Here is a 12,814-nt window from a genome sequence, read left to right on the forward strand (position 1 = left end):
CAGTCTGCCTGAGCCCTAATCCACCTGCTCAGCTCTGCTGGTTCAAAGATGACAGATGTGTTAGGAATTCAAGTACTATCAGACTGATGAGAATGAGTGATGCTAGCATGCATAAAATCACACACAAACATAGTTGCATAACAGTGTTGTTATTGTTATAAAATTTAAATAAAGCTGAAATTATATATAGATATATTATAATTCAGTTTATTTCAGTGACGGCTAAGCTGAAAATTTCTAATTAATATCAATGTGAAACTATTTATTTAATTTCTTTTAATAAAATATTATAAATGTATTTACAGTCACTTCTGTTCAGTTGAATGTGTCGTTGCTGAATGAAAGTACTGCTTAATTTAATTTTGTTTTTAAAAATCTTACCCAAATGGTAGTGGCTTGTTATTTAGAATAACAAGCAATGCTTCTTGAGCACCACAACAGCATATTAGAATGATTTCAAAAGGATCTATCTGTCTATATAACTTTGTCTCTATATCTTTGTCTTTAAATTTCAATTCATTTGAATTCTGCCTAAATTGCAATTCTACATATTGTTTGCTACCTAAAAATTCAGTTCAGTTTAATCCACTAATAATGCTGTAGTTTTTAAATGAGTTGCTCAACAAGCAGGTGTGGTGTTTCATGTCCACATACTGTACATTTGGCCATGTAGTGTCTAGTTCTGTGATTTAAATACTTGCTAGCTCAATACTGCCATCTTGAGGTTGAGAAAAGGTAGAGTGGGCTCTGCAGTGGACTCACACTGTCACACTTTGGTTTTGTCTAGGAAAGACAGACAATTGTTCTTCAGTTGTGTCAGCTTCATGAGCACATCTCTTCTTCTCCTCGGAACTGCCTCTGTTCTGTGTAAGTGCACATTTAGATCTCATTATTGCAACAGCATTAAGGTGGTAATCCTTAAGATGACTAGGTAAGAACATTTGCTTTTTAATTTTTCTAGACAACATCCATTTACATACCTTGTACTCCTGTTGCTGTTCTCTCTTGGCCCTCTGGAGTACTTGCCTTTGTTTCTTAATTACTTCATGCATATTCCTTTGCTTCCTCTCGACCTCTTGTTGCTTTTTTCCTAATTTGCAGCACCTTTTTTTTCTCTTAACGGTCTGGTGATGCATATATTCCTGTAGCTCTTGGATATTATATCTAGGTTGCCTGTTTGATTTCATTTGGCTTTCAGTTTCTTTACCTGCAACTAGTGGTTTTGTTGTCTTTGTAATGTCGTAGTTTTTAGCAAATACTTCTGAGGTGGAATTTGGTGAGTAATGATTTCTGTGTGCCAGTGGAACTGCTTTGACTGGGTATGAAGAAGCTGCATGGCTTATGAATGTTTTTCCAGATGCTGGAGAATACAAGACTTGAGCCTGAGGTCTGGGATGCTTCTTAGATGAATTCTCATCCTTTTTCATTTGGTTTGAATTGAGGTCTCCGTCTGTTTGAGCATTCAAAACAACTAATTGTTGAGAAGCCTTCTTGTTTGACCAGTTTCTCTGATCTGTAAAGAAAATGCATGCATGAGAAGTGTGCAAATTTAAAAGAATGCAAAGATGCTAAATATGATATAAGCATGCATAAGATGCTGAGTCTGATTCTGTGTGCAATTAAATTATGGCCTATCCTTAATGCTGACTCTTTCAGCCTGTGAAACAGCACTGCAAGGTGAGTGCAAAATTAGTTTCACAAGCCCTTGGGCATTCCTCCAGCCGGATATGTACGTAGAATGTTCTTCTGCGTGGTTAGAAAGGAAAAGAAGTGCAAAAATTTTACAGCACAGTACAGTAGCTTGTTCCTGACACAGTACATTTAAATGAATAATAAATATTTACTGAACATTCACTCACTCTCAGGCCATCCAAGATGTAGATTTTGCGTCTTTATTTCAACAGATTTTTTTTTTTTTTTTTTTTATAAATTAAGCATTATATCACTTGCTCACCAATGGATCCTCTGCAGTGATTGGGTGCTGTCAGAATGAGAGTTCAGACAGCTGATGAAAAAATCACAATAATCCACAAGTAATCCACACTGCTTCAGTCAATCAATTAACATCTTCTGAAGCAAAAAGATGCATGACAATTAAAAGTTAAAATGCCTTAATGGCTTAAATTCCAAATCTGTTCCATGAAGAAACAAACTAATCTACATCTTGGATGACCTGAGGGTAAGGACATTTTCAGCTAATTTTCATTTTTGGGTAAACTATTCCTGTAATTAAAGGGCCAACTTTGTACTTTGTCTACTCCTAAAAGGTGCATATTAGTATCTTCCCTTGTGAAAAGTAAGTGTGCTTAATTGTACTGAATGTGCACTTGTGTACTTCAAATCCCAACTAAAAGCATATAATTTAAAGTATATCATATATTTTTCGTTTAATTGTAAATAAACATGCATCTGAAACATTCAATTCAGTTCACATTTAGGTACCTCATATTCTTTAAATATATTAGTTTCAAATTAAAAATGTTAAGTGTACCTCTTTTTTTACAAGGGTTAGTTTAGTAATCTGTACCATTGTACTACTATAAACCTTTTAGGATTAAATAAGGTGCTTTAAGATTTCCTTTCAAGGGTACTGCCCCAGTGACAAGCTGTTGTATCCTTATAAGGTGAAGCTTTTGTACAATTTTTTTTTTCTTTTTCTGAGAGTGTAGTTTTAATGCTTAATTGAATTTTTCTATTCTCTTACGTAAGGCATTTAGTAGGCCAAGGTGCCTTGAAAGGTCTGAGATATTTTTATTTTATATTCTGGGTCAGGAAGCATTATATTAAATAGTTTTCTCACAGGTCTCACCTCAGAGATTAGATCTTTGGTATCTGGCGCTGGGTGAAAAACAGTTTTTCCTAATATTGTTTTTCCTTTACAGCCAAACTAATTACTCCACCTTTACCTGGTGATGCTTTTGCTTCTGTCAGAACAGATTACATCAAATTACATAGTAATTTAATTTAACACAGACTTGCACATCATCTAATTGATATGTTACCTCTATATCTTTTTAAAATACACATCCATGCTTTGTAATTACATATACCTTAAAGTTCAGTGACAGTGCAGTGCAGTGTTTGTGACCCTGCAAATTTTTCTGGTAAGATGTTGTCGATCTTTCTCTCCAGGTGCTGAAGTTCAAATTTCTTTCCTCAGTTTCTATTGCTGGATCTTCATTCTAAGACTGTGTAGGGTTTTGGAGGTAAATTTTTCTTCAAAAGCTTTGCACAAGATAGTGAGTCTAATTTTGGTGAAAGAGTGTCATCTTGTGGAAACTTTTGGCAATGACTCATAGTCTGCAGATCCTGAGCTGTCTTTGATGCGTTCGTTTTGGATTCGTTTGATAAATGCTCTTTGCAAAATCCTTTTTTGCACAGATTTATTTGGATCAACTATATTTAAAGAGTCCAGGAGGAAAGTACATCCTGAATGTGGCACAGCAGATGAGTCACACTCTGACGTGATCCTAACTGGACTGAAAATGAGATTTTAACACTTCATACAAAAACCCTTCAGTAATAGAAAAATTCTTTGAACATTAATCAAAGTATAAAAATATGCATTTTTCATATCTTCTGCCCACTAGGTGGCACAGAGGCAAAACCCTGCAGGTAGGCTCAGGTCATAGCCTACTTGTCATAACCATAGATTGTATAAAAACATGGACGTAGTGTGACGTGAAGTCAACCGTAGATTTCTGAAGAGCATTTCTGAATCTAGAAGTGGGTGGAGCGGGCCTTCGCCATCTTGGCCGCTCCCAGATAATCGAAAATGGGCAAAGAGGCGGGAGCTGGTTGCTGAAACCACGCTCACCTTGCTCGACATCGGTGACAGCAGTAGCAATCTACCAGTCACTCAAGTGGCCACGCCCTTAATTATGCAGAACTTTAAGGCTTAATATACAAACCCGATTCCAAAAAAGTTGGGACACTGTACAAATTGTGAATAAAAACAGAATGCAATGATGTGGAAGTTTCAAATTTCAATATTTTATTCAGAATACAACATAGATGACATATCAAATGTTTAAACTGAGAAAATGTATAATTTTAAGGGAAAAATAAGTTGATTTTAAATTTCATGGCATCAACACATATCAAAAAAGTTGGGACAAAGCCATGTTTACCACTGTGTGGCATCCCCTCTTCTTTTTATAACAGTCTGCAAATGTCTTGGGACTGAGGAGACAAGTTGCTTAAGTTTAGGAATAAGAATGTTATGAATGCGCCAATTGTTTTCTATGGGTGAAAGATCTGGACTGCAGGCTGGCCATTTCAGTACCCGGATCCTTCTTCTACGCAGCCATGATGTTGTAATTGATGCAGTATGTGGTCTGGCATTGTCATGTTGGAAAATGCAAGGTCTTCCCTGAAAGAGACGACGTCTGAATGGGAGCATATGTTGTTCTAGAACTTGGATATACCTTTCAGCATTGATGGTGTCTTTCCAGATGTGTAAGCTGCCCATGCCACACACCCTCATACAACCCCATACCATCAGAGATGCAGGCTTCTGAACTGAGCACTGATAACAACTTGGGTTGTCCTTGTCCTCTTTAGTCCGGATAACATGGCATCCCAGTTTTCACAAAAAAAAAAGATTCTTCAAATTTTGATTCCTCTGACCACAGAACAGTTTTCCACTTTGCCACAGTCCATTTTAAATGAGCCTTGGCCCAGAGAAAAAAACGCCTGTTTTAATAATCCTATAGAGTTTTAGCCGGCAACAGAGAATGGCACGGTGGATTGTGTTCACCGACAATGTTTTTTGGAAGTATTCTTGAGCCCATGTTGTGATTTCCATTACAGTAGCATTCCTGTATGTGATGCAGTGCCTTCTAAGGCCCCAAAGATCACGGGCATCCAGTTTTGTTTTCTGGCCTTGACCCTTACGCACAGAGATTGTTCCAGATTCGCTGAATCTTTGGATGATATTATCCACTGTAGATGATGATAACTTCAAACTCTTTGCCATTTTTCTCTGAGAAACTCCTTTCTGATATTGCTCCACTATTTTTTGCCGCAGCATTGAGGGAATTGGTGATGCTCTGCCCATCTTGACTTCTGAGAGACACTGCCACTCTGAGAGGCTCTTTTTATACCCAATCATGTTGCCAGTTGACCTAATAAGTTGCAAATTGGTCCTCCAGCTGTTCCTTATATGTACATTTAACTTTTCCGGTATCTTATTGCTACCTGTCCCGACTTTTTTGGAATGTGTAGCCAATATTTGGCATGACATTTCAAAATGTCTCACTTTCAACATTTCATATGTTATCTATATTCTCTTATGAATAAAATATAAGTTTATGAGATTTGTAACTTATTCCATTCCTTTTTTACTCACAATTTGTACAGTGTCCCAACTTTTTTGGAATCGGGTTTGTAATTAAAACGGATGAGTCATAAAACAAAATCACTCCCCTCACAGTTGTCATTAAGGATTAGCAAAATTAGCTTTATAGACCAAAACCACTTTTTGTACCAGGCTGTAAACACGTTTTGTTCTGCTGTAAAGTTGGGCATTTTAACATGGGAGGTCTATGGGACAGGATCCCTTTTGGAGCCAGCCTCTAGCGGCCAGTCAATGAATTGTAGTTTTAGTCAATCCTGTGTTGGTTTCACGAGAGAGACCGGAAGGTTGCCGCTCTATTATCCACCTTTTTCTTCAACGTGGAAGTAGGCCTATGGGTGAGACTTCCGGTTCATTAGTCGCTATAGGTAAATAACGAGGAGAATTACAATGTGCAGTAAACGGTAAAACTGTTTGCACTACAAACCAGTGTGTTCATAATTAAGATAATACATTAAAATAATGTGATAAGACACACCAACTTTCAACATCAAGCAGCAAAACAAACTGTTTTGTTCAGTTAAAAATAGCTGGACGGAGTGGACGCAGATGAGACCAGAAGCCAGACCCATAGAATTGACAAATGGCTGTGCCCATTTTTACGACAAGATAAAGGTGGATAACACACACCAAGTTTGGTCTCAATACACCAAACTATTGCAGAGATACAGCCTCGGATCCATTTTTGTGTGCTTTTTGTCAAATTCGTTTGCACGTTATTTGAGAATGGTTTGGATAATCAATTTGAATTCCATAACTTTTTGCCAGAATGGTCTGAAGATGATCTGAGCCAATTTTGGTGAGAATCAGACAAACCATGTAGGACGAGTTTGAAAAAGTAGGTTTTGGAACAATGAAAATTAGTGAAAAACTAAACTTAGCCATTTTTGAATTTTGGTGTTCATTCCACTCGGCATGAGCCAAGGATTCAGAGGAAAAAAATGTCCTTCTGTGCCTTATGGTTTAAAAGTTATTAGCATAAACATGAGTGAAATTTTGGACAAGTGGTGGCGCTAGAGAGTTTGAGTTAGAGACTCTAAACATGCTACGGTTAATGTTGAGACTGTCCTCTATCAGTGTGCCAAATTTAACAATTTTCCTGCAAGAGGTTCTATGGGCTGCAATAGACTCAAGAGGGAAAGAAGAAACGGAAGAAGAAGAAGAATAATAGGAACGTCAATGAAAATAATAGGTGCCTACGCACCTTTGGTGATGGCCCCTAAATATTCTATGAAGTATAATTAACATTTAAGAATAAATTTATGGATAACAGCTGTTGGTTATTTCCATTTCATATGCTTGCAAGTAGAGTATACAATGTGTTTTATATAATGTTTTCATAGTCTAATGGTTTTGCCTTTTTATGTATATATTTATTTAATAGCCTATTTAGGAGAAAATTAGCTCCATACAGCCATGATATCAAGTATAACACGTTCTCTATATGGCAATCAGAGTGTGCACTGAATCCTCCATAAACATACAAAATTAGGCATTTTCTCTAGCTAGAGACAAAGTTTTCTAGCGTATTCAAGGTTATTGCCATTCTCCCATTGTTACGATTTGAACACAGAACTGAAGACAGAATCAGGATATGCTTCTGATTAGCATTTTGTAGTTTCTTAACACAACTAATTAATTAAGCTTGAAATTATATCATCCATTTTTCACTAAAATGCATGATTTGTCTGACAGAATGTAAAACAAAAATACAAAACATTACTTTAAAAACAAACTGGATAAGGTTTCCAAGCATTTAGTAGTGATAATAAAAGGCATCTGATTAGGTGGAACCCAGGTGCACCAGTGCAGGCCTCCTGCTGCAGTCATGCTGGGTGCTTCAACAATCATGTGTTCTTGCCCTTACAGCCATTCAATATTAGCACAGAATCTATTTTTATATAACGTCAAGTAATTCTGCCTTTCTAATTTTAGATACATAACATAGTATGCTCTCAAATAAATAGTGTGATGCACTTGTTTGCACAGTGTTATAGCACATATGCTGTCCAGGGCTGAGGAGTAACGAAATATATGTAATGGCGTTATGTATTTAAAATACAAAATATGAGTAACTGTATTTCGTTATAATTAGATTTTAAAAAGGGGTAATCAGATTACAGTTACATCCGGAAAGTATTTTAGATTACCAAAGTGATTGCTTTTAATTTTAATGTCATTTCTTAATTTAATACTTTAAACAGTCTGGGGATTTTAACCAGTAGGCCTACTGCTAGAATTCACACTTTGCATTCAGTTAACAGATCCATACGAATCATGCATGAAATAAAAGTTTATAAATCCAAACGATAGCTTTGTGTGCTTTACAGATGAACATGAAGTCTTTATTCATTCGAAATGTTCAAGAATAGATCATCTTTGGCGTGGTAACTCGAGTTCATGATCCGATTCGTGAACAGATGATTTTTTGAGTCAATCTCTTAAAAGAAAAAATTATTTTGTTTAACGAAACCAGTGTGTAAACCATAGAGGTGGAAACCAATGGTTCACAAACTGGATAGATCTGAGGGGTGTTTCCCAAAAGCATCTTTAGCAAACTCTGGTTGTTAAATATTGAACTATAACAACATTGCTTGCGACCATGGGAAACGAGCCCTGTCAAATTTGACTCAGCGATTCTTTTGTCCTATCGCTTCTCCATAAAGAGGATTATCATCACTTAAAGATTGTTACTAAATCTGAGTAATCTAACGAAATACATTACTGATTACTATAAAGCTTGCATTTTGTAATCTGTAGTGAAATACATTTTAAAAGTAACCTTCCCAGCCCTGGCTGTATCACATTGTCCGTGGACACAGGAGAGTCTGAATATATTTATGATGCTTTTGTGTATGATAGCTGAATGGACAGGTATTGCTCAATGGCTTTGTTCACAAAGGCTAATGGATTTTCCTATTTGGCAGAGCACTTACCTAATGGAGGGTTGAAAAGCTTCCTTCTGGCAGTGCATTTAAATAGATGGGTGATGTTTGCTCTCACTCCAGCAGTGCGTCTAAAGAGTGTAAAGACCTTGTTGGCTTAATAGCTATATGAGGTTTCACAAATATATATTTAATGAGAGCCAAACCACAGGAAGGGCAAGTCTCACTTGGCCAATACAGAACATCTGTGATTTTTTTTAAACATGTAAATGGATATGACAGTGATAGTATATGTGATTTTGCAGGATGTGGAGAGAAATAAATTTATGCAAGTATTGATTTACATTAGTTGGAAAGCCTATTTGCCAATTCATTTGGATGATAACATTTTAAATTGCCAAAAAGCTTTGGTAATTGTGACTGGCTCTGTGTCTGGCACTCAGTTTGCCCAGTTTCAAGTGATACAGTCTAATTTACTCTACAGGACCTATTGAGTGTGCTAAATATAATGAACTGAGTAACAGGCTAGTAGGTAAAAATCTCATTTCATACTAAAATTAAGTTGTGACTTACTTTCCTTAAGTAACAACTAGTTTATTTTCCTTTATTGGACTAAGCAAACATTAAATGCATTTGACTGGATTCAGTGCATCTTGAACTTGTATTTTCTGTTGGATCTGGCAGCAGGATGTTCTTATTCAGTACATGTCTAGATGAAGTCCTGGCTGGTTTAGCTATATTTTAAAACTTTTGACCATCAGTGGGGGAAAAAAACCCTCTTTGTGTTGGATAGTTATTTTCTTCACATGAGCTAGAACATGATGGCTATGCAAATGGGTATTTAAACACCTGTCACATTTTTTATTATCATATTTCTTAATGTGGCATTCTAATTTCAGAGAAAAGGGCAAGGCAAGGCAAGGCAAGGCAAGTTTATTTATATAGCACATTTCATACACAATGGCAATTTAAAGTGCTTTAAATAAAAGGAAGTAAAATAATCACAATTAAAACAAGAAATTTAAAAACATATGATGTGCTCTTGACACAAACAAACATTCTCAAGCTATGTTCATCCTCTTCCCCTATAAGTGGAAAATCCTCCCAAAATACCTAACTATTCCACTACTTCATCCCCTACTTATGTTGACCATCATAAACCAAACAAATAGAACTCAGAGGTCTGACTTTCAACTGATTAACTAACAAACTTGTCTTTCTTTGCCCATTCTCTTTACTTCCTTCACAGCACTTACTTTAACCTTCTGTTTAAACTTTTAAAATGATTTAAAAATTGATTTAAAATGAATTAAAACAGTTAAGAATAGAAAATGAACTGCGGGCAACTGTGTGAACCCTTGGTATTTCTAACTGACTCTATCCTAATGATCTGAGTGGTCTGTTAGGTTTATATTCAGTGAGCATATCTGCAATGTATTTAGGTACTAGGCCATTGATTGATTTATAAACAGTGTTGTGCAAGTTACTGTACTTCCAAACTGTAATACATTATAGATTACTTGTTACTGCCATTTAAAAGTAATTCCTTACCTTACAGTATTACTGTCTCAGAATTCTAATGCGTTACATGACTCCTCTGTTACTTTTGAGTTACTTTTACCAAAATAACTACAGAAGTAGAACTTAACATCCTGAAATTACAAAATGTACTGCAGAGCATTTTACATCCAGAACGCGATATGGTGTAGCATAATGACTGCGGGCTATCCAGGCTACTAACAATATAGGTTATAATTGGCAAAGTGAAGGCTCAAGACAATGCAAAAAAGGATGACAGCCAGAATCACAAACGATTCAAGTCTGTTAAAAGTATGGTAGAGGTAAGGTGATTATCTGGCAATATATGTGAATAGCTTGGGTCTATTCATATTAGACACAACAGGACTATATGTAAACTCTAATGCCATATGCAATTGTAAAATGACAAGATGCGCATACGTCCATCTTGCGAATGTACAGTCTTCTGCCATCTTCACCCATTAGACTCTTTTCCACTGGCCAGTGCAAGCCGGAGCTAACAGCAAGCCGGGCGGAGCTAATAGCCTCGGACCTCGAGCACAGAGGGCAAAATCATGCCGAGTCATGCCAGTATCCTCGCGGCACTCCTGTAAAGCCTGCCCTAAACACGCCTTCACTGGACTACGTCACACAATACAAACCCAATTCCAAAAAATTTGGGACACTGTACAAATTGTGAATAAAAACAGAATGCAATGATGTGGAAGTTTTAAATTTCAATATTTTATTCAGAATACAACATAGATGACATATCAAAATGTTTAAACCGAGAAAATGTATCATTTTAAGGGAAAAATAAGTTTACTTTAAATTTCATGGCATCAACACATCTCAAAAAAGTTGGGACAAGGCCAAGTTTACCACTGTGTGGCATCCCCTCTTCTTTTTATAACACTCTGCAAACGTCTGGGGACTGAGGAGACAAGTTGCTCAAGTTTAGGAATAGGAATGTTGTCCCATTCTTGTCTAATACAGGCTTCTAGTTGCTCAACTGTCTTAGCACTTCTTTGTCGCATCTTCCTCTTTATGATGCACCAATTGTTTTCTATGGGTGAAAGATCTGGACTGCAGGCTGGCCATTTCAGTACTTAGATCCTTCTTCTACGCAGCCATGATGTTGTAATTGATGCAGTATGTGGTCTGGCATTGTCATGTTGGAAAATGCAAGGTCTTCCCTGAAAGAGACGACGTCTGGATGGGAGCATGTGTTGTTCTAGAACTTGGATATACCTTTCAGCATTGAGGGTGCCTTTCCAGATGTGTAAGCTGCCCATGCCAAACACACTCATGCATCCCCATACCATCAGAGATGCAGGCTTCTGAACTGAGCGCTGATAACAACTTGGGATGTCCTTGTCCTCTTTAGTCCGGATGACATGGCATCCCAGTTTTCCAAAAAGAACTTAAAATTGTGATTCGTCTGACCACAGAACAGTTTTCCACTTTGCCACAGTCCATTTTAAATGAGCCTTGGCCCAGAGAAAACACCTGCGCTTCTGGATCATGTTTAGATATGGCTTCTTTTTTGACCTATAGAGTTTTAGTTTTAGACCTATAGAGTGCAATGGTGAATGGCACGGTGGATTGTGTTCACCAACAATGTTTTCTGGAAGTATATCTGAGCCCATGTTGTGATTTCACAACATTCCTGTATGTGATGTAGTGCCGTCTAAGGGCCTGAAGATCCAGTTTGGTTTTCCGGCCTTGACCCTTACGCACAGAGATTGTTCCAGATTCTCTGAATCTTTGGATGATCTTATGCACTGTAGATGATGATTACTTCAAACTCCTTTCTGATATTGCTACACTATTTTTCGCCGCAGCATTGAGGGAATTGGTGATCCTCTGCCCATCTTGACTTCTGAGAGACACTGCCACTCTGAGAGGCTCTTTTTATACCCAATCATGTTGCCAATTGACCTAATAAGTTGCAAGTTGGTCATTTTTCAGCTGTTCCTTATATGTACATTTAACTTTTCAGGCCTCTTATTGCTACCTGTCCCAACTTTTTTGGAATGTGTAGCTCTCATGAAATCCAAAATGAGCCAATATTTGGCATGACATTTCAAAATGTCTCACTTTAAACATTTTATATGTTATCTATATTCTATTGTGAATAAAATATAAGTTTCTGTGATTTGTAAATTATTCCATTCCTTTTTTACTCACAATTTGTACAGAGTCCCAACTTTTTTGGAATCGGGTTTGTACAAAGTTCCACCAGCAAGAGGGAGATGAATGAAATAAATCGCTAAACAAATATCAAAAGCTGTCGTTTAGTCTTTATTTCCAAACTTGGACACCACACGCAGCTACTGACTGACCACGAACAGGAAATAGAACTTATTTGCTGCATTTTGATTCATTAATGTCTTGCATTGTTTTTTTTTTTTTTTCTTCTTTCTTTTCTTTGAACAATTAAATTTTGGGCTAAAATTGTGTTGTAAAAAATATTACTGAAAATTGATTAGTAATGCCTTACACTACTGCGTTACAGCAAAAAGTAATCTGTTACTGTAATGCATTACTTTTGTAATGCGTTACTCCCAGCACTGTTTATAAATGAGTAAAAGTACTTTAAAATCAATCCTAAAAGCAACTGGAAGCCAGTGTAAGGACCTGAGGACTGGTGTGATATGCTCAGATTTTCTGGATCTAGTTAGAATACTGGCAGTAGCATTCTGGATGAGTTGCAGCTGTCTAATGGTCTTCTTGGGAAGGCCTGTGAGGAGACCATTTCAATAGTCCACCCTGCTGGTGATAAAGGCATTGACAAGTTTCTCCAAATCTTCACAGGAAACAAAACATCTAATACTTGCAATGCTTTTGAGGCGATAGTAAATGCTGATATAGTTACCGCTTTTACATGACTACCGAAACTAAGGTCTGTCTCCAGAATCACACCAAGATTCTTGACTTGATTTTTAGTTGTTTGACCTCTAGAGTCCAGGTATGCATTCACCTTGAGACCTTCATCTTTGTTTCCAAATGCAATGATTTCAGTTTTCTCCTTGTTTAACTGAAGAAAGTTCTG

The 12,814-nt window shown here is 36.9% G+C and overlaps 1 protein-coding gene across 2 annotated transcripts in view; it reads left to right on the top strand.

Annotated features, from left to right (window-relative positions):
- The first annotated feature begins 729 nt into the window (after nucleotides 1-729).
- The window catches only part of LOC109089764 (G-protein-signaling modulator 1-like), a 17,404-nt gene continuing 5,319 nt past the window's right edge, over nucleotides 730-12,814 (top strand). Inside the window, exon 1 of one of the 2 annotated variants that reach the window (XM_042724799.1) lies at nucleotides 730-867. The gene's annotated coding sequence lies outside the window, so the exon portion shown is untranslated. The remainder of the gene's footprint in view (nucleotides 868-12,814) is intronic. The other variant, XM_042724798.1, reaches the window with a different exon arrangement.

Source organism: Cyprinus carpio, chromosome B5 (genome assembly GCF_018340385.1).
Source record: "Cyprinus carpio isolate SPL01 chromosome B5, ASM1834038v1, whole genome shotgun sequence".
NCBI classification, from domain to species: domain Eukaryota; kingdom Metazoa; phylum Chordata; class Actinopteri; order Cypriniformes; family Cyprinidae; genus Cyprinus; species Cyprinus carpio.